This window comes from Lygodium microphyllum, chromosome 22 (genome assembly GCF_053477565.2).
Source record: "Lygodium microphyllum isolate KBCC chromosome 22, Lygodium_microphyllum_v1.1.10, whole genome shotgun sequence".
NCBI classification, from domain to species: Eukaryota; Viridiplantae; Streptophyta; class Polypodiopsida; order Schizaeales; family Lygodiaceae; genus Lygodium; species Lygodium microphyllum.
The window spans coordinates 23675138-23697547 of record NC_141156.1 but is presented as its reverse complement, the minus strand read 5'-3'; positions in this window follow the sequence as shown (position 1 = coordinate 23697547).

The following is a 22410-nucleotide window of genomic DNA, read 5'->3' as shown; positions in this document are numbered from 1 at the left end:
GTCCCTGCTTTCCAAAGCCAGCTGAAACTAATCATATCCTGAATACAAATCACCCAAAGAATAGATGGCACGTCCAACAAATGCCTCTGCAAACTCATGCACAACTGGACCTATACCAACATTCCTGATAGTAACTCTATTCACTGGCTGCATGTCCCGAATAAATCGAAGAGTACGATTCTTCTTCGGAACTGTAAACCACCTGTTTGAGTATGGTGCAGATGAAGGCTCAAGGATTCCCATCCTGATTTTCTCATTCAATAAATCAATCAGCTTTGGCAAGTGTGCTTTAGGCACTGGAATAGGTCGGAGATTCCATGGAATATGAGGAATAGTAAAAATGACCATAGGAGCAACAATATCAGGATTCACACATCCAATCTCATGTGGGACAAACGCAAATCCCCTTCCATGACGCTCAAGCATCTCCTGAAAGCATTGCTTCTCCATGGGTAACAAGAAATCACCATTTCCAATTTTCAATTCAGCAAGTGTCTCTACTGAAAATTTATGACCAATATGCTCCGAATTCCTCAAAATTTGCTGTTTAGCAGCCCTCTCTATTTGCTGATCACTGTCAGATGGAAGCGGTACAGCAACCGGCTTCACCTTCTTATCCACAGTTTTGTATTTCGTGTCAACCCTGGCTTCATTATGCTCTTCTGCATTACATAAACCTTGCTGTAAATCAGCAATTCTGCACTCCAATGGCTGAATATTCTCAGCCCTCTGCTCTATGGACTGCATAAAAACAGCCCCAAACTCTGAATGCTGAAATATTTCAGCAGTAAACTCTGTTGGCTGAAAATTTTCAGCCCTCTGTCTCTCTGAAAGTTGATCATAACCAGCTGGAAACTCTGTTTGCTGAATTTCTTCAGCACTCAACACTCTTTGCTGAGTTACCTCAGCCTCTAACTCAATCTGTGACATAAAATCTGCAATTTCATGAAACATGTCCAGGGACTGCACTAATACATTACCATGACAATTCAGCATATCAGTTTTCAGCATATCTCCCATTTCTGACATCGTATCTGCACAAATCACACTGTCATACATACCATCTATGTGCTCATCATCCTCCAAAATTCCTGCATTTTTCAAATTTTTCTCCTTCCTGCATATATACTACCTGGCAGCTCTAGGCAACCTAGAAGTCTTCTGATAACTCATTGAACTGTTTGCTGAAATCCCAACATAACCGGAGGAGAAAACACTGCTGCTGCCAGGAGGCGAGAACTCCAATTTCCTCTCCTCTGTACCATCGTCGTCTCGCGAAACGGCGGTACCTAATGAAAACCCGAATCCCTCACAGTGGGCAAGGGTGCATCTCTCAGAGTATCTCTGTTTCTAACATGGTTCACACATACAGTCATAAACTGAACTGCTCTCATACCATCTTTACTGCGAATCCGTGCATAAGTAGATCCATCATCCATGACCTTTGTCTCCATGCGCATCTCTGTAATGAATGGTTGTCCAAGAATTCTAGGATAAGAGCATGAATCCTGCACAAAGAAATGAAAATCCTCCTCTACATCACCAATAGAAACCCTGACACTAGGGCAAGCAGCATATAAATCACCTGCAGTATTATTGGCGGCTCTCATACGCCACCCATGCTCTACATCTATAGGCCATCTGTTACTCTCATAAACTCCACGAACAATGAGATTAATCTCTGAACCATGATCAACCAATGCAACATAAGGCACTTGTTTCTCTCCAATCTTTACCATCGTCTCTATAGTTGCCCTAGCCCAATGGCTCCGCGAGAAGTGACTACGCGGTATCAAAACAGGCTCATCAATTTCAGCATAATGCATAGGCTGAACCCTCTTCTCTACCTGCGGAAAAACAGAAGCATTATCAACCATGACCTCATCATCATCCTCATCCAACTCTCCAATCAAAACTCCCTGTGTATCATTGGTAGCCAATGCATGTCTTTTCCTCTTCAGGACCTCCTGAAACTGATCCTGAAACTCTCTTTTTGAGATGCCCAAAATCTCGGAAATAGTGAAAGTCACCTCACTGCCAAGTATCTTATCATTAAAGATTTTCTTCATATCTATAGATGTCTCAATGTCGGACATCAATCTGAATCCTGGCTGCTTTCTCTCTCTAGGCTCTTGCCTCTTTTCCCTCTTTGGAGCATCCTCCATCTGTCGATCTGGCCCTGGTCTTGAAGACGGTCCTGCAGTAGGTGGAGTAACAAACTCACCCCCTCTAGTCTTCTTAGCTGCACTTGGATTTTCTTCATCCCTCTTACGCTTCTCCTCAACAAATACATCTGCACCATGAGATTTAGCCAAATAAGCATAAATAGAATACCTGTCAACAGGCGAGTCCCATCCTGTCTCTGATCTGATGCTAGAGCCTGCGCTAGTCAAAACAGTTTGCTGAATTTTTCCCTTGTTTGCAGTCTCCATAGCATAAGTCCATAGTGCGGACTGAGTCTCCGATCCCTTCTCAATCTGTACTCCATATGCAGAAGCATCACCTCTAGCTGCCACATAAGAAGTACGCGCAGCCATGTCCTCCACTAACTTCTTCATTCCACCTTTACCAAAGTTGGTAGCAAGTGGAGCTCCTATCTCAGTCAACCAAATCTTACCATCTTGCCCCCAATATACCAAATTCTGCCTCCTTGCATCGTGGAAAGAGTCACAATCCCTGCAATGCTGATGCTCCGTACTATCACACCAAATACATCTCCGATCTCTCCTAGGAGCACTAGGAGCACTCCTAGGTGCAGTAGGAGCACTAGAAGAAGTAGTAGGCACAGTCGAAGCAAACTGCTCCTTCAACTTACCCACCAACTCCGCTTTGACTGACTCAAGTGTCAAATCTGTGATACCTTTGATTATATCATCAAGAGAAGTAGGCACCGATGGAGCGGATGGTTTTGGAGTAGAAGGTGTAGGCATCGGTCGTGGAACAAGAGGAATAGGTGGAGTAGAAACAGTAGGCACTGGCATAGGCCAAGAAACTGGCTGAGGAGGAGAAGAAATAACAGGGATAGAAGTAGGCATAGGAGCAGATGATGGTGTAGGTGTCATGGAACCATTCTGTAGGCGAGTCTTCCATATCCTCCTCTTGGTCAAAGTCGAGACTGCATCCTGAGCATCCTGCCAATCAGTTTTAAGACCCATAGGCTTTGTGTGATCTTCAAGAAGCTCACCCAATTCTTCTTGAAGAGCAGGATCTGCAGCTTGCAAGAAAAGCTCAACTTTTTCAACATCCAATGCTCTTTGTTCAATGGCATCAAGCTGACTATACCTTTCTTCGAATTCTCGAATCAACTCCGAAGCAGCAAGACCTTTGTTTGGCATGTAGACCCACTCTCGGAATGACCGCCGAGTAGCCATACCAAAGTCCTCAAGGAAGTATTCTTCTTTTAGTGCCTTCTTAAAATCTTGCCAATGTGTATTTTGAATAAATAAATCAGTCACCTTTGTCCTCAAAGCAGGTGTGACAAGAGGAAGGAAGTACTTACTCATAAGTCCAGCAGGAACTCCAAAAAACCCCATCTTGATCTCATATGTCTTCAAATATGCTGAAACATTACGCCCGTCAAATAGCTTCTTCTCACTCTCAACTGCTTCAATAGCCTTAGTCGCGCTGTTTGCATTCTCCTGCTCCGAGTAGAGTTGCCTTTGTTGAGACAACTGCTGTTGATGCAATTGTTGTTGCTGCTGCATATACATTTGTGTTTGCTGATTTTGGAGCTGCATATACATGGACATATTCTGCAAAATCTGTTTTAGATCCTCCGTTGAAGTACTTGACGCAGCAGTCATTGATGGAGCTAAAGTAGAGGCAGTTGGAGTTGTAGAGGAAGCTGAAATAGAGGCTGAAGTATCTCCCATCCTGAAATTTCTGCGATGCTTTCACGTCGGGTTCACCAAAGATGTCGAAGGGTTTTGAAAGCAATGTCGCAACTTCAGAAGTCCTTGATAAATTTCAGGCTAGAAGATCAGGCAGAATTATATTCTCTGAGCAAATCCTTCAGCCCAATTACTGTATTGCTATTCTGATGATGATGACGATGACGGCGACGATGATCGCGATGATGAGAAAGATGAGGAGCGTGTGATGAGCATAATCATGATTCAATATAAGGAGTTCAAGATAGAGGCATGTATAGGACTACAAAATAATAGAGCTCAATACAAGTAATACATCTCAAGTATCTGGAAAGGATAGAAATAGAACATATTCTAAAATAGTGGGTACTAGTTTGATTTGTCCCTTTGATGATGATAGGAGAGGAAGAGAAACATGAAGAGCCAACCTCTTCAGAATCCATGTGTCTTCGCAGACTATCATTTTGTTTGTTTAATCTTCACGATTGTCGATGAAGCGTTCAGGTTGTTTAGCCCCTTCTCGCTACAGCGGCCAGAACTGCATTAGGAACCCCTTTCCACGCGAACACTACATGTTTGTCATCCTCGTCAACCTTCAGCAGCTCCAGACATCCGCCGAAGTCGCAGAGCTCCTCGGTTACTTCACTTTGATCATTTTCATGTCCGAATCCCACAATGGTAACTCCGTAGTCATCAGTTGCATCACCTTTCTCTTCCTTCGATCCTTCTTCTTCTGCAGATTGCCGATTCTCTTCTTTTCCTCGTTTCCCTATATGCCACGTCCTTCGACTCTCATGCTTCCGTCACCTTCATCGTTCATGTCCTTCATCTTCAACTGTAGTTCGGTCCTTGTCTTTTGTGTCTTTTGCACTGTTGGTTCTACTTTTTCGTCATCTTCCGTCTTGACTTGTTTCTTTCTTCAGCTGTAGCTTCGCCCTCAGCTTCAAGTCGTCACCCTCATCAACTTCTTTAGTTGGGGCTTCTTCGTCGTCACTTTCCATCTTCTTCAGCAGCTTCCTTGAACTCCTTCGTCCGTCTCTTCTTTGCCTGCATCTTCATCTTCCAAAGCTCTCCGATACTCTACTTTCCCTCCCTCTACTCTGCGCCTCCTGTCTCCGATCCATACCTCCCTTTTCGTCAGATTATGAGAGAAGTAAAGGAGCCAACTGACTTAGAAGAAGCACTTGCAGATCCATCATGGAAGGCTGCTATGCAGGCAGAGTATGACAACATAATGAAGAATGACACTTGGGAGCTAGTGGATCGACCAGCAAAGCAGAAGGTTATTGGCACCAAGTGGATCTGGAAGGTAAAGTACAAGGCTGATGGTACCTTAGAAAAGTACAAAGCGAGACTGGTTGCCCAAGGATTTTCACAAGTTGAAGGGTTTGATTTTCAAGAGTCATTTGCCCCAACTGCCAAAATGAACACTATTCGCATGGTACTTGCAATGGGTGCCCACAAGAAGTGGCCAGTGTACCAAATGGATATTAAGTCAGCGTTCTTAAATGGTGACCTCAAGGAGGAGGTATACTTGGCTCAGCCACCAGGGTTTGAGGCCCCCCATTCTGAGAATAAAGTGTGTAAGATGAAGAAGGCATTGTATGGGCTAAAACAAGCCCCCAGAGCATGGTACCAGCAGATAGATAAGTTCTTTTTAAACCTAAACTTCAAAAGATGTGCCTCAGATGCTAACTTGTATGTTTACTGGGATGGTAAAAATTCTGTAGTGATTGTCCTATATGTGGACGACCTTCTTATTACAGGTGACTATGAAGATATGATCAACCAAACTCGAAAGGCTTTGAGTTCTGAGTTTGAAATGACAGACTTGGGCTTGCTGCACTATTGTTTAGGGATTGAAGTCTGGCAAGAGCCAGGAAAGATCTTCATCTCTTAGAAGAAGTATGCATGGGAGATCTTGAAGGCATTTGGCATGACCGAGTGCAAGGAGATAGCCACACCTATGGAGGTGAATGCAAAGTTATCCGTCGAGGATACATCAGCACTAGCAGACATTGGGAGGTATAGGAGGTTGGTCGACAGTCTGATCTACTTGTGCAACACTAGACCAGATATCAATTTTGTTGTTGGTGTTTTGAGCAGGTTCTCAAACAAACCTCATGAGAGTCATTGGAAGGGTAGGATGCGGGTGCTTAGATACTTGAAGAAAACTCTTGACTATGGTATCACATACAGTTTCGGAACTTCTCTTGTGGGGAACTGTGACTTAGATTGGGCAGGAGACATTGATTCCAGGAAGTCAGTTTCTAGTTATTGTTTCTCTTTGGGTTCAGGAATTTTCTCTTGGATTAGTAAGAAGAAACCAACAGTGGCAGTGTCTTCTACCGAAGCAGAGTACAAGGCAACTTGTTTTGCTGCATGTGAAGTCGTATGGTTGAGAAGGATTCTATGGCATATGGGAGTGCAGGATGAAGAACCAACTGTGCTGAGATGTGACAATCAGAGTTGCATCGCCATTGCTAAAAATCCAGTGTTTCATGCACGCACCAAACATATAGAGATCCAGTATCACTATGTGCGTGATTTGATGGAGGATGGGATAGTGAAATTGGTCTACTGTCCAACAGAGGAGAATGGAGCAGATATCTTCACCAAAGCACTAACGAAGAATCTGCTTCAAGTTCATCTTCAGAGACTGGGCATTAGGCCGAGGAGACAGTTCACCTATGGGTGGACATTGAGGGGGGGTGTTAGATATGATCAATGCCCCACCCTCATTAGGTGCTACCAATGATCCATGGTGCTCAAAGTTGTAAGGCCCCCATTATGAGGAGAAGCCAAATGTGAGCCCGGACATTGGTAAAGTCCTGACTTGTATATCAGATGAGGTCTATGTGACCGGATGGCAAAAAGGTGACCATTGTGGGTCTAATCTTTAGGTTAGATGGAGTGGTTAAGCTGGTAGCAACTCGAGGCGCACTGCATCGAGTTGCGGGGTAAGGAAGTTAAAAGGAGCCCCTATTGTGGGGTCCGGGGGCAGCGGAAGCGGCCCCTGGCTGGGGGGTCCCAGGGGGGCCAGCAGTCCCCCTGACGAGGGTCCGGGGGCAGCGCCCTCGGCCCGATGGTAAAGGGAATATTCCCTAGAATATTCGCTGGCTGACTAGTGGAGGCTCATATGGTAGGTCGGACCTAACGACCTTCACGGGCTATAAAAGCTAAACCCCTTCGCAGCCATCTTTCACTCATCTTTCACCCAGTCAGAGCTGTTGTTCCAGCTAGCCTTAAGCTCTTCACCTATCTTCTGTCTAGATCGCCATCTAAGCTTCACACAATGGAAGCGCACGGGTGGACAGAGCCATCTTTGTATCAGTTGTTTGGAGTTAAAGAATTTACTGATTCTTCTCTTATCTGATGTGAACTCTCTATCTCTTTCTCAGATTCTGTTCGCTGCGCCCTGTAATATTTTACAACTACCACACTTTTAGAGGTCTTGCCTTGCATGACACTCATCGTGTCAATGTTCCTTTAGACATCAAAAGTTCTCAAGAATTTAGTGCATTTAATGTGGTCTATGTCTTGTCCCCCCTTTTCTAGATACTTGGTAAGGTTACATTGCTCCAGCATTTGTACCACTGCCTCTTTGACTGTCACCACTCCTTCTAGATTATATATGTGTGATATTCCAATTGGTTGAATTCCTAGATCTCCATGAACAATTCATATCTTCTATGCTCCTCCTCCAAGAAGGGGAGCCAATTGGATTTATCCTAGTGCCCCACCAATTTAGGATCCTATCACCATGCAACATCCCACAACTAGTTCTCTTTAAAGGGAGTGTCTTACACGCAAAGTAAGATGACTAGAAAGATCAATGTTCAAAACCAAGAGTTCTCATACGATGAGGAATATAATCCACAAAAATAACAAAATTAAGAAATCTCATACCAATAGATCCACACTCTCATTATTTTCTTTTGGAATTCAATTTTGATTTTGAGTTTTCATCCATTACTCCCCTTCCCCCTGGCTTGGCTAATCTACTCATGAATATATGTGTGTATCACGTGGATTCAAAATAAGATATTTTAAAAATACTATTTTTATACCATTTTTATATACAAAGAAGAGTGTAATATAAAGGGGTTATTTACAAGTTGAATAGAAAAGGGTTATGTTTTATTCAAGAAAATTTTACAGATAAGGATATTTATAAATAGTCCTCGAACGCACGTGATGTAGAGGATATACATATAGTAACTTCCCCGAGCCCCTTGGAAAGGATGAGAATCCTTCCCAGGATTATGGAGATTCAAGTTTATGGGCATTCATTGCATCGGTGGTGTGCCTTACTTTCTCAAGAACCAGTTGTAAAACTTGGGGTTATATTCAAGAGTGGCATAATAGTCCAAATACCATGGATGAATGCCCACTTGTGTGACGTAAGTCAATATATCAGTCAAGAAGTCACGCGAGTTGAGCCACTTGCAATGTGGAGTTCCTCCTCCATTAAAATCTTATCCAAGCATGGGTGAAGCATGACATTGTCTTCTAATGGTTGATTTTTGGTTATGGTCAACACTCTAAATGAGGTGGGGGCCACATCGGTCGAGTTGTATTTAGAAGTCTTGATGGTGTGTCTTTGCTCCACATTGGTCATGATTTGGTGTCCCTGTTGGGCCCATGAAAGCTGCAAATTATACCACCTACATATGAAACTGGAATCATATTCAATGATTTAGTAAAGTTCAAAAAGTTTTTGGGGTGGCATGGAAATTTTACCTTTTTGATAAGATGTGATCAGTGTTGGCTTATGGCCTTTGTGTGTAAGATGTCATTGTCAATCATCTCATTTGCAATAGCAAAAGTTTTAATAAATATAAAATTTTATTCTTCCATAGAACACAAGTAGGAATGTACCTCGTTATCTATAGGTTTGTTGAGTGGGCCTAGGTGTAAACATTCATAACTTTTAGCAAATAGTGTGAAAGTTGAATCCAACCCTTGGATGCATGTAGCCAGGTGGTCATCCCCTATGTCCATGGCCATATTGGATACCACTTCAAGAATGGATCATCATGGTGGAAGCAGCTTAAGGTGTTGTGGTGGCTTGGGTCTAGTTGAACATGACAAGTTGACTTGGGGAACTTCTACTGGAAGGTTCTCAGTGGGTGTGGTAGTCTTGGGTTATGAGGTTTGCAATTCATTTGACACTTATCATTGGGTCTTTTGGTGATTATCTTAGAGTCTTTAGGCAAGTCCTGGCTTGGTTACTCATGGACTGTTGGTTGAACTTTGGGTTGATAGACTATTTGAACACTCAAGGATTGAGTACCCTTTGTTTTAGTTCTTCTCCTCCCCTCTTTTGATTAACATTGTAGAAGCTTCAATTTTTGGGGCATGATATTGAGGATTTGACTTAGCATATGCAAGTTTGGGAGACCATAGGGAGGTGCTACCCTCATAGTATCCTTGGGCTTGCAGGAGGGCTTTGAAAACAAGCACTACTCAAGAACATGTGCACTATGGGAGTTCCAACTCCACCATTTAGGCATGGAGCATGAGGTATGGAAACTATGTATACCCATGTTTGACATTTGTGAAAGTGTGGTTTATGCTTTGGAACCCACTTGAGTGTTTCAGCTGTGGTTTGGGATGTGATAGGGTAGGTATCTTGTAAGCATGTTGGGATGTAGTTCTCCCCTCATTAGGATGGACGCTAGGTTTAGCTACCAGTAACACTATAGGCTTTAGGACAATTGTGGTGCTCTTTCTGAAAGCCTTTAGGATTCTAAAAAGCCCAATAGTGAGGTGGATGCATTGCAAATCGTAGTCTACATTGTGATGATCTTATTTTTTGAATGTGATCCAAATAGCATCTCTATGCCAACATTTTTCTTGTTGATAGCATGTTGAAAATGATGAGTAGACTCTCAGTATTGATAGAAACCATCACTTTGCATTTCCCTAAGAATGGGTAGGGTTGCCCCACAAATGGCCTCGGTTGCATTGGTTGGTTTCACTTGGGATTGATCCAAGGTAGTCTAGTGTTCATGCCTTAAGATAATGGCATTGGCTCCCTCATCAATTAGTGCATCAAGGGAGCATATACCATTTGGGAGGTTACAATGATCCGTAGGTAGGCTCGTGCTATTGCTTCCTCATCTGCATCCTTGAGCTCAATGATGGCCACAACACTCACATTTGATAGTGAGTTCATTAGCGGAGATTCATGAAGTGGATGTGATGGGGGGGATAGTACTTTTTGATGCACATGCCATTTTGAAGAAACCTATACTTTGTCCTTCTAGGGTTTCTAGCTCCTCATTCCCTGTTCTATTGACATTACAAACCTTCAAGAGTCCCAATCCCCTAAACTTAAATTTCTTCTTGTGTTCTTTGACAAAGTATAAAAAACTAAATCTCCTTGCCTAGAGTCTCATTACTTGATATATTTGTCAAACCAACTCTTGCGGCATGCGCTTTTGCAAATTAGAGTGTGGATTGCAACGAAATAGGTCTCAGAGAGGTATTCTAGCTCTATTAGGTGATTTGACCATGCTTCTTGGCCCTCCCATTGCTCTTGGGCTGCAATTCTCAAGCTAGGAACAAAGAATAACACTGGCAAAACAACTTCAATTCCGTAGGTCAACCTAAATGGATTTTTTCCTATGGTGGCTATTTTGTAGGCTGTTCAATATGCCCATAAAGCTACCATAAGTTTATTGTCCTAGCCATCATTGCATGAGGCAGAGATGACTTTCATTAGAATACCCACCAATATCTTTTTTGTGGATTCAACTTGACCATTGGCCTATGGATACTATGGAGAGGAATCCCTATGGATTATTAGAAAGGTGGATAACAAGTGAGTGAGCACCTCATTGATAAAGTTACTACCTTGGTCACTAACCAACTCTATGGGGCATTCAGAACTGTGAGATCGTTGGAGCTTTTGCCTACTTGGTGAGATATTTTATGGCAACAATGATATATTTGGCTTGGGAGTATTGAGCTACAGGGCTGACCGGGCCAATGAGATCCATTCTCCACTTCTCAAATGGTTGGTGCACAATCACTGGGGGGTCATCTCCATTCTATCCTTATGATTAGGGACCTTAGTCCATTTGCACTCATCGCAATGCTTTATAAACTTAGCTACATCATAGAATAATGTTGGCTATCACATTTGTCACTAGAGCACCTTGTGTGCAATAGTGTCCCCATTGAAATGTCCTCGAGTTATTCTACCATTTACTTCCTTGAGTACATCATACATTTTGTGTTCACAGATACATCTCCTCACAATTCCATATTGTCCTACCTGATATAGTTAACAAGCAATCGACTTATATGATTGGATCTTCAAGATGAGTCTTTTCAATCTAGCTTTCTCTATTGATCAATTTAGTAGTCTATTCTCGAGTATAAGGACTATGTCATTTGTCCAATATAGTGTCAAGTTTTCTATAAATAATTCTCATTTGCCAAATATTTTAAGAAGGTATGCATCCAGTAAGTCATCACCGATTCCTTGTCCTCGGCCGCCTTTCCTATGGGTATGGACATATGATCTCCCATATAATGTTGATTTCCCTTATGTATGACCATAGAGAAGTCTAATTGCAAAATCAGAAGCAACCATCAAGAAATGTGTCCCCTTGTGTAAGGTTTATTCACAAGATAAAGTAACGATCCACAAAGACGGTGAAGGGTGTCATTAGAACATAGTGTTTGAACTTCTTTATGGAAAACACCATGGCTAACCCTTCTCTCTCCATTGTGGAGCAGTTTATTCTATTTTTGTGAGCTACCTACTAGCAGAACTCACTAGATATTCTAGGTTATGTTCACCAAGTTGGCACAACACTACTCGCACATCAAATGTGGATGTATCAATGTGTACGTGAAATGTGATGGATCAATTTGGGGCTCTTAAGATAGTAGCTGAAGTTGGAGACTCTTTAAGGCTTTCATATGCCTATTGAACTTCTTGGGTCCACTCAAATACTATCAGTAGCTTGTACAAAGGTCTAGCAATCAATCTCAGGGAAGTTACTATATGTATATCCTCTACATCATGTGTGTTCAAGGCTTATTTATAAATACCCTTATCTATGCTTTTTTCTTGAATAAAATATGATCCTTTTCTATTCAATATGTAAATAACCTCTTTATATTACACCCTTCTGTATGTAAAAAATGTACAAAAGTGGTATTTTAAAAATACCTTATTTTGAACCCACGTGATTGACACATATCTTCATGAGTAACTTATTGGAGTAATCAATGTGTAGTTCAATATAAACCATCGGTAGTAGTATCCTCTATGGCCTAAGAAACATTGAACTCCCTTGAAGTTGGTCACAGGGAGAAGGTCTATAATCACCTTGACTTTAGAAAAGTTCGTGGCTATCCCAACTTTTTCAAGTGCCCTTCCGAGTTGGTGTGGATACATAGGTCATTGAAAAATACTTCCAATCATTTCTTGAGCATGATCTTTAAAATGGAACACATGAGGCATTGGAAGGTAGCAGGAGCATTAGTTAATCCAAATGGCATGACTATGTAGGCAAATACCCCCCAGTTGGTGGCAAATATCATCTTGTGCCTATTTTCTGAATGGACTTGCACTTGTTTATATCTTCATAAGCCATCCAAAAAGTTGTAGGCTTCCTTTCTTGCCACTCTCTCTAGCATGTTTTATGTGTATCTTAGCAGGTAATTGTTTTGCTTGGTGACTATGTTGACCTTCTTATAGTTTACACACACTCGAATCTTCCCATTCTTTTCATGATTATGACTATGGGTGATACCCAATCCGTGTGCTCCATCTCATAAATGAATCATGCCTTCAATAGCTTATCAATCTCCTCCTTTATGGCATGTACATGATTAGGATTCATTGCATATGGTTGTTACCTGACTCGAGCTACATTCGCAATCATGGGAATGTTATGAGTCATGATACTTAGATCTATTCCCTTTACTTTGTCTAAAGAACATGCAAACACACCAGTGAACTCCCTTAGCATATTTATGATATCATGTTCTTTCTTCTCGATTAGGTCATCCGCTATACGTACACAAGTTAAGGCTTGTCCTTCCTCTCTTGCCAAGTTGACCTCCTTAAACTTGGCTAGTCCTTCAATGCGTTCACTTGCTTGCCCTTTCCACTTGGCTCCTACCAACACCATTCTTCTATCACCCTTTTTATAACTTGTGAAGCACTCGGACACATCCTAGGGTTTCTCCTACCATTCAACTTCTGTCAACTTTGACTATTTCCTTTTTTCCTTCCTTAATAACTTCTTACACCTTAGGAAGATTGGAAATTCCCCCTTGGTGTACTGAGTCCCAGGTGGTTGAGGTATCTCACGGTCACTATCAGATCTTTCCTGTGACTTGGAATTGTACTCGCCCCCCTCACTAGAAGAAGTTGTCTCCCTTGGTGCTTGCAACTCTGAAGTTTTGTCAACTCCAAATAGTGGTGGGATCCAAGGAGGATGAGATTGTCAAGCTTTCTCATGATTTATCACCTTGAGACATTCTAGCCAAGCTCAATCGCAATCTACCTTGGCAACTCCTTTTCTCACTCAAAAAATATTTATCTCTTGGTTTTTAGGGTTTGATATCATCTACTCAATTGTTATTCCTTTCATATCATATTCTATGGTTAGTACTTCCTCCTTGCTCTCCTCTCAATGGTGGAAAAACAACCCTCATAATTGTCATCAAAATTTTCAAACTGGGACCCTATGTCACTTGTAGGGTTCCTACTTTGACACGCCATCTCACTTGTCATAAGAGCCCAATTATTTGAGATCTTGCACCTTGGTCCATTGCCACTCTCTACTTTCCATAAGATCCTTGAGATGCTCCAAGCTGGTAGCTGGGTTAGCCGCCGTAAGCTTTCTTCACAACTGCTCAAGGACTTTGAGAAGTTCAAGTTTTTTTATTGGGACATGATAGGTGATTAATGTTGGTTGGCCCATGGGGTTCTCATCCATCATGCACATAGGTACTGTGGTGGGCAACATAGAAGTGATGGCACTCTTACGGTTGCTAGCAGAGTTTATAGCTTTCATGTGTTTATCCTCTTCCTCCAAGAATGTGAGATCAATGGTTGTGAATACATGCATCAAATCTTGCTCATCCTCAAGGCAAGGAATATACTTTGTTATAGAGGCCCATAATTACTTTTTGATCTCGAGTCTCCCTTTCAATAGGTTAGAGATGGCATCTAGATCAATTGGTAAAGTCTTCTAAGTGTCCATCTCTACTCGAACTGCTTCAGATCTATTGTCCAAGAATATTCGATCATTAAGACAATCCTCTATTACTCTAGCATTTCTCTTCCATGGACTCCCTAGTAGGATATCATAATCCACTCCCTTCGTTACTATGAATTTCACTCAGAATTGGATTCGTGCTATCTTTAGTGGCCTTTTCTTTAGGACTCCAAAGGGTCTAACCTTCATCCCATTTGCTAGGGTGACATTGAACCTTGAAGTTTCCATCGATGGGTTTTCCCATGTTTTCCACGACTACATGACTAAGTGTACTAACCCCTGCTCCCATATCCATGATCCCCAAATAGTTAGGCTTGGTATGTGTGCCACAACATTGTGGTCTAGGAAGGCTTCCAGCTTATGGTCATTATTGTGTTCTACCCTTTGCTTTAAGTCTTGCCAAAGTGCAGGTTTTTGTTTATCACAAGCCACCATTCCTCTTTCCCTCCTTATCTTGATGGGTTCCTTACCAACGTTCTTGAATTATTTGCATGTTTTTGTTCTTCTCATTCTATTCACGGAGCTCTTCATGTGGTGGCTTTTTCCACCTTGCCCTCAAATATGTGGGTGACTAGTGTGCTCCTTGTTGAGAGTTCCTCAATTGCTTCCTCAGCTATAGGTTTGGCATCTTGAAGGTGAGCCCGGGCTTCTTTTTTCCACTCCATGACCTTATATATGCAACCTTCAACTACTATTTGGGGTCATGGTACTCTAGAACATTAGTGCTTCCCTTCTCTCTCATCGTAGGAGCAGATGTTTCTACTTCGGCATCCATAACTTGCTTTCCTTTGGTTAAGGTCTCACTCTTTGTTTTGAGTGTTATTTTTTCCTTGGTTCTTTTTTCCTTCATTGTTGACTCTTCCTTCTTATGGAGGATACATCCAAGTTGCTAGGCCCAATTAGTGAGATATTTATCTCCTTCATTGAGCTTTTGTCATGAATTTTTGGGAATAGGTGTGGCACCATTGTCACGCGACTCAACATAAAAGAGCCCCAACGGCAAAAATGGTACAATTTCCAAGCTAGTGGAGGGTTTCTTCTTAGGGAAATTAGCAAACAGATGTGTGACTCTGTATTCGGGGCACCTCAAGTCAGCCTTCTCCCAGTATGAGCACTTGTCAAACATGCTACAGGTTCCTAGTTCAGAGCCCCTCCTTGGCCTCTACCTCTTCCTTTTCCTGAGGCCATGATGAGCATAGGTCTATAGACCATCAATATGGGATTTCTTTCTTAATCATAAGAGACATACTAAGGATTCAAATAAGAATCTTCCTCTAGGGGTTCCTCTACCAAGTGCACTGGAGCTTTTTTTGGTGGATAAATAACAATAGGTGCAAGAGGTATACGGATCCCCATAGGATTGATATCCATCCTCAGCGTGGCTTGCTTTGAATCATTGGGTGTAGGGAGGGCCAAATGGGCTCACATTCCAAAATATGGTTGTCTAATCGCTGGATAGTATGGTTGTGTGTAAGGCTACTATAAGGCAACCATCTTGGCAACTGACACTGCATGGCATCATTCTCAAATCTTCCCCAACTGGTGCAAGGCCTTGCTCTAGCATCAGGACATTCAGATGGCAAGTGATTTCCTCCACATTGTACACACTGCATGTGGGATCGCATAGGTCTTTGTACTGACTCTTACAATCTAGCTAGCTCTACTTTTAGGTTGGCTATAGCTTTGGTATGGTCACACTCTTCCCTTTCTCTTATTCACTAGAGAGGCTACTTGTTCACTAGTTGTTGCAACTCTCTCAATGTTCCTAATTTCATGACCACCTTGCTACGCCGTGCGAGAGCTTCACTCCCTAAGCAAGTCATCTACCCATATGGCTTCCTCAAAGGCTCTCACAGGCATGTCCCTTTGCATATTCAAGTTGCTTGCAAGGGTCTTATGCAGCTCTTTGTTTTTGTGGATCTCATTAATGAACATGGTAGAGATTGATCTCTCAATGGGTCACTCAGCTGCACATATCCTCCTATAAAGACTTTGCACACCGGTTATATAGTCTCATATGTCCTCTTTGTCTTTCTAATTGACATTCATTAGCTTAATAATGAGGTTATCCGAGTAACTTTCCTCCAAGAATCTCTTGATGAAGAGATCCTTAAACTAGGTGAAGTTATTACATTCCACATTATCTAGACTAGTGAACCAAGTCTATCCTTTGTCTCCCAAGCGAAGATTGAATATATGTGCTCACTGAGTAGGGTCCTTGAGGTTATTAGCCTCACATACATGCTCAACTTGTTCAATGAAGCTGTAGGGGTCATTCCTTGCCTCCTATTTATCAAGTTTCTTTGCAACTATGAGAATTTTTGTTTGGCTCCTAGCATTTGGAGCAACTTCTAGCCCAGCTAGCAATGATGCCGGTAAGGCTTCTCGACTCTGCACATCACTAGTGGTTTCCAACAATCTCTTAGTGACTAGCTCACTTAGTGTAAGATCAACTTCAAGAACTCTCTCTCTGTCTGCATTTCCTCTTATTCAATTCCTATCCGATATGGCTAGGATGTTGTGAACCACGTTGAGCAATTTCTAGATAGATCTTGATGTCACGAATGCAATGCAATCTTAGTTTATGTATCAAAGTCCATTTGAACCCCCATTTAATCCATGCAAGGTTTGTTGTTATAAAGTAGTTATATGATCTGAGAGCTGGGAAGTGTGTGATGGACACTAGATTGATAGATTTCGATACCACAGAGCTACATGGCTAATCACATCTCTAATTCGAGTTTGTTTGCCCTACCAAAAGCTGATTTCTACTTTGTTTTTAGTGTGAATATGAGAAATTGAACTAGTTTTTTTAGAATTTTAACCTTAAGCCTTTATTAAACTCAAAAAAATTAAATCGAGGCATGGAGGGGGTGCAAAATTTTTTATGCCCCAAAAATCATGAAATTTGTCTCTCTTCAAGAGGCTTGGAATCATCAAGGAATGTTGGCACATCTCTGATCTACTCATCAAGAGCTTCAATTTGACTGTGGACATGCTGATTATCATGCAAGGAATCAAAATATTGATTTTCAGCCTTTCTCTCTCCTCTCTCATCTCTTCTCTTGTTGTGTGTTTCCATGAGAGAATGAGGTGGGCTAAGATGAGAGATTTTGATCATGGGATGATGATGAATCGTAACAAAGTGTAGATCAGGATAAGTGATAGATTTTATCGTTTTATGATAAAATTTGGTTGAAAATTATTACATTTGGTTGTCAATGTTGCGATTGACTAGAAATGTCAAAGAAATCAAGAAAAATCAGTCATCTAATAATTTCTTCATAAACACTCAAAACTCGAAACATTGCAGTTTTAAGAGAAATCATGCGATTCTGGGGTTTTGTTGTGTGTATGGTATTCGTATGGGAGAGAATGTGATAGAAAAATAATTATTAATAAGATCAATCATTCTAAATTAGTAAATTAAAAAATTGGTATTTATCAAAACATAAATGGAAAAAATAAAAAAATAAGTTTTTTGAGTTTGAAAAATAGAAAAAAATAACATTTGTGTTTGTGAATGTATGATAAGGCTAAGGCATGATGTTTAGCCTTAGTTTAGTCTTAACTCTATGTTAAAGTGGATATTTATTACTTTTATGAAGGAAAAATACATTTAAAAATGCTCTTTAAACTTACCACCAAGTGCACAATCTTAAGCAGTAGGGAGAAGGGGGGTTGTTAAGTACTTATAATATGTCGAATTATAATTTTTTTTCTAATGCATGGCATATAGAACACATTTTTAAAATTAAGAGGGCTCAATAGCATGAGCATGCTCGATGCTAGCCCTAGGCAACACAACAATCTCATTTAGAGTAAGGCATGAAGAGACATGTATTTGTACCTTCACAATGCTCATTGGAAATAAAGAATATGTTTGAGCATTATAAATCATACCCAGAGGCATTGCACACAACATATGGTATCATCCTGGATGCACAACAATTGTTTTCATGAAAAATGACTTATGTTGAGGAGGTCAGGTACCCTAAGATGTAGGGTTAGTGGTTCGTTCTTTGGGGAGTATTCAATGAGGACTATCTATTATCTCCTAGATTGATTCATTAAAAGAGAGGATTAGGTATCGTACGTGCTTTATGTGCTCATGATGCATCTTGCGGCCAATCCCTGAGGTGTAGAGGAGCCCTAGTGGGGCCTTGATAGTCAAGAAGTGACGTTCTCCATTAGAGATAAGGGTAGTATACCTCTTAGATGCTCCTGGCTGTGAGGCCATGAGGGATGGTTTGGGTGCATAGTAGAGGCCTAGCTAGAGCCTTAGAGCTAGTGTAGGGGTTGTTTTAGGTCTGGATAGGTAGTGCCTTTGTTGCCGAGAGCCCCTAATAAGTGGTGGTCTCCGAATCTCGATGGATAGGGACCAACTTATTAGTGTATGCCAAAAGGCATTGAGATAGATTCAGAAGACCATCAAGCCGAGCAGTTTCAAAAGCAAGAAAGAGCTAAATAGGCTAGACAATGAGCCAAAATTATTAGAAGATATTCTTCACAAAGGAGTTGTGTGATATCCCTATAAGGGAGGGGTCTTAGTAACCCTAGTTCTATGAATAGTTTGTTAGGAGGAGCAAGTTCTAGTACTCCCCCTCTTCTTCTAGTTAGTCAGTCCAATTTGAGTGGAGTAATAGTTCCCATCATTCAAACTCCTTTAGTGAATATGGTCATCATGGCACAACCCAGTGCAATTCCTATAGAAATGTCGAACTTGCTAGCCTTGGGATTCCCTTTATCCATTTTTAATGGTTTAGCAGAGGAAGATGCCAAACTTGATATTAATGAATTCTAAAAGTTAATGTTTAAGTGTCAAATCCAATTTAAAGGACACTTGATGATGTTCTTTAATATGACCATGAAAGGAGGAGCTATAGTATGGTATTATAGCCTAGAGGTTGGAACCATAGCTACGATTGATGTATTTTTGCAGCTTCCAAAAGAGTTTTCTTCTAAAAGGGGAGGCGAGTATTGGCTACATGTTCTCAATGTAACACATCAAGAACCTTACAAGAATATTTGAGGCTGTGCTTAGAAATTAAAGAAGATATTTTATAAGTTGAAAACCTATATTTCTATTCCAACAACTCTTGTCAGTTACAATACTTTTTGCATGACATGCTAGACTTTAGTATTCAGGTATAGTTGAGTAGTGTTACTCTCATTGACATTGATACCGCTATTACATGAGCATAGGAGATCGAGTCACGATTACAAGCAGCCTATATGTCTAGGGCAAACCAGAATCTGAGTCTAGGTGTTGGAAACACTCCAGCATTGATGAATGGAGGTGAAGGGATACCCATGAGTACTTCTAATGGGAGAGGAAGCATGATTCAAAATGTGCCCAAAATGTGCCCATGTTGACAACTCCTCCCAATGTGACCATGCCTATCACTAGCCCGATGGCTCCACCAAATGTTGGAGGCCAAACAATAAACCCTAATGTTCTTCCCAAGGAATCAACAACCAATTCCTAATCAAGTGGTTATGCCAATGAAATGACATGTAGACCATTGCAGCTATGAGTCAAGTGCCTCAAATGTCCTTGGTGAAGTTAAGGATATCATGAAGCATTATATTAACATGATCACCAAAAAATATAGAAAAATAGGTGTTGATGTCAATTTCTTTAAGAAGTAGTAGAACTTGATAGAAAGTCGATGCCCTAAAGAGGGTGCCCCCTCACGATTCAGTTCTAGGTTGTTTGGTGGCCAACATGGAATAAATATTGCAAAGAAGGAAAGCTATTGTAAAGGAGCTCCCTTGTGGCAGTGGAGTTAGCCTTATTGAAGCTATATGTGTCAATGGCACTAAAGCTTCTAATTTATGGGTCATTACAAGAGGTCAAAAGGGTAAAGATTGTGACAACAAAAATGTAAAACCTGTGGAGAGAAACCCTAAACAAAATGGTAAGGCGATGCAAGTCCTTAATCTCGACATGGAAGGCGAACCTTTCAGAGCTGTTGATAGTGAAGTTGATGCCAAGAAGGATAAGAAATTGCCAAAGAAGAAGGAAAAAGCCAAGAAAGCGGGAATAAAGTTTATTTAAAGACTAAAGGAGAGAATGGTCTAGCAAGAAAAGAGAGCTCTTACTAGCTATCATGAATTTGATTTGGTGAGTTCTCTTTGCTAAGTTAAACCAAACGTAAACCTCTTGCATTTGATTAAGTTATCTTTGGGAGTCCACAAAGAGTTTAAGAAGATTGTTTGCATGGGGTATATCCTGGAGCCCTTAAGAATAGTGTGAGTAGGAGATGATTGGTTTGAGCATGTTAAAAAGCATTGTCCAAGGGTAGCAACATATGCTAATGGAATATTAGAGAAACATGCTATTGTGGACATGGGATCAACATTATGAGTTTGGAATTGATAGAGAGACTAGATCTAGAAGTAAAAAAAGATACATCCATGGTCCTTTGAATGGCTCATGAGATAGTTTAAGACAACATGAAGGGTGCATTACTAGATTCGATGTGACTATCGCTAATGTGGAATGAATTGTGGACTTTAGGGTGATTAGGTTTGCAGGTCAGCCTGGCTATCAAGTATTTCTAGGTAGATCATGGATCCTACAAGCGGACTGTCTTGTTAATATACCCTGCTAGTCTGTTGATCTTTGGTAGAGGTGCTAAACGCATAGTAGTAGATGCCTACCTTGAATATCCTCAAGACAAGAGAGTTCCTTTATCCTTGTTAGAGTTAGATACATTAGATACTCCATCTACTAGTGAGACATCATCAAGTGATTAATTCAACAAGGGGTCCACTACATAGAGGATTTTTATGAAGTAACTTTGAATGAGCACATAGAGGATCACGAAAGGATAAGAGATGTGGATGTAATTGAGTTAGACCTTGGTATGTTGAATGATTCACGACCAATAAAATTATGGTTCATGCTCAATTTGAAAGAAAGGAAGGACCATGTGTCCTTAAATGAGGAATTTCATGATATCTTTGCTTAGAGTTATGATGAGCTCAGATGTATTCCTTAGAGCTTACTATTTATACCATTGCAGTACAACACACAGAGTGGTGTTCACAACTCGCTATGAGAAATAATAATATTAATAATATTGAGATTTGCGTAGATATTAGAGCTTAATAAGTAGATGGTTAAGGATTACTATTCATTACCATTTATTGATTAGATTTTAGACAAATTAGTAGATAGGAGAATCTATTCATTCATAAATTGCTTTGATGGATACAACCAAATGACAATTATGGAGGAAGATAAGTTGAAAATGATGTTTATCACTATCTTTGGTACCTTTGTGTATCATGTGATGGCCTTTGGGTTATGCAATGTGCCTGGTTCTTGGCAACGTACAGTTGATAAAACTTTTGGTGACATCTCCCCAGAGGTGTTAAAAGTTTTCATCAATGATCTTGGGGTATCCACCATAAGGGAAAGACAATTGATCATTTTAAGGAAATGTTTTAAGCACTGCAAATAGTTCTGCATTGCTTTAATACACAAAAGTGCGTCTTTGGGGTACCCTATGGGGGTTGTTACTTGGCCGCCATGTGGTTAGCTAGGCTAGTATCGTGACTAACCCTAAAAAGGATAAATTTTATAGTTGCTATGAGTCTCCCATGCACTCCAAAAGAGATACAAAACTTTCTTCATCAGTGGGATATTATCAAAGATTTATCAATGCATTGGTAGAAAGAATGTTGCCATTGATGAACTTGTAATTTTTAAATTGTCTCTTTAATTGGAGCGAAGCTTGCCAAGTATCCTTTGAGGATGCGAAGCATGAACTAGCAAAAGCATTGATCCTAAAAGCACCTAGAAGAGGTGAAGTTTTTTAAATATTTTCATTAACAACAATGCATAGTATTAGGTGCTATTTAGCCCAAATTTGGGAAGAGAAATGATATCATCCAATAGTCATTGCTAGTTGATAATTGGGGATATCTAAAGTCAACTATACTTATATGGAGAAATTGTGCCTTGGAGTGGTTTTTGCAACAAAGAAATTTAGGCACTATATTCTCTATGAGAAGGTGGTATTTTTTATGAAGGCGGAGGGACTTAGATGTTGATCAACAAGTTGCAATTGCCTAATCATTTAGCAAAGTGGTTAATTATTTTGCAGGAGATCATGAGATTCGTAGTGAGCCACCAAAGGCCCCAGGGCATTTTGGAATGTCTTGTGGATCTCGGGGAGACAAAGGTAATTATGGCAAAGGAAGTTATATGAAAGGTTTATTCAAAATCCATACATCTTTCATCCCTTCCTAGTATGAAGCTCTAACGCATTATCTAT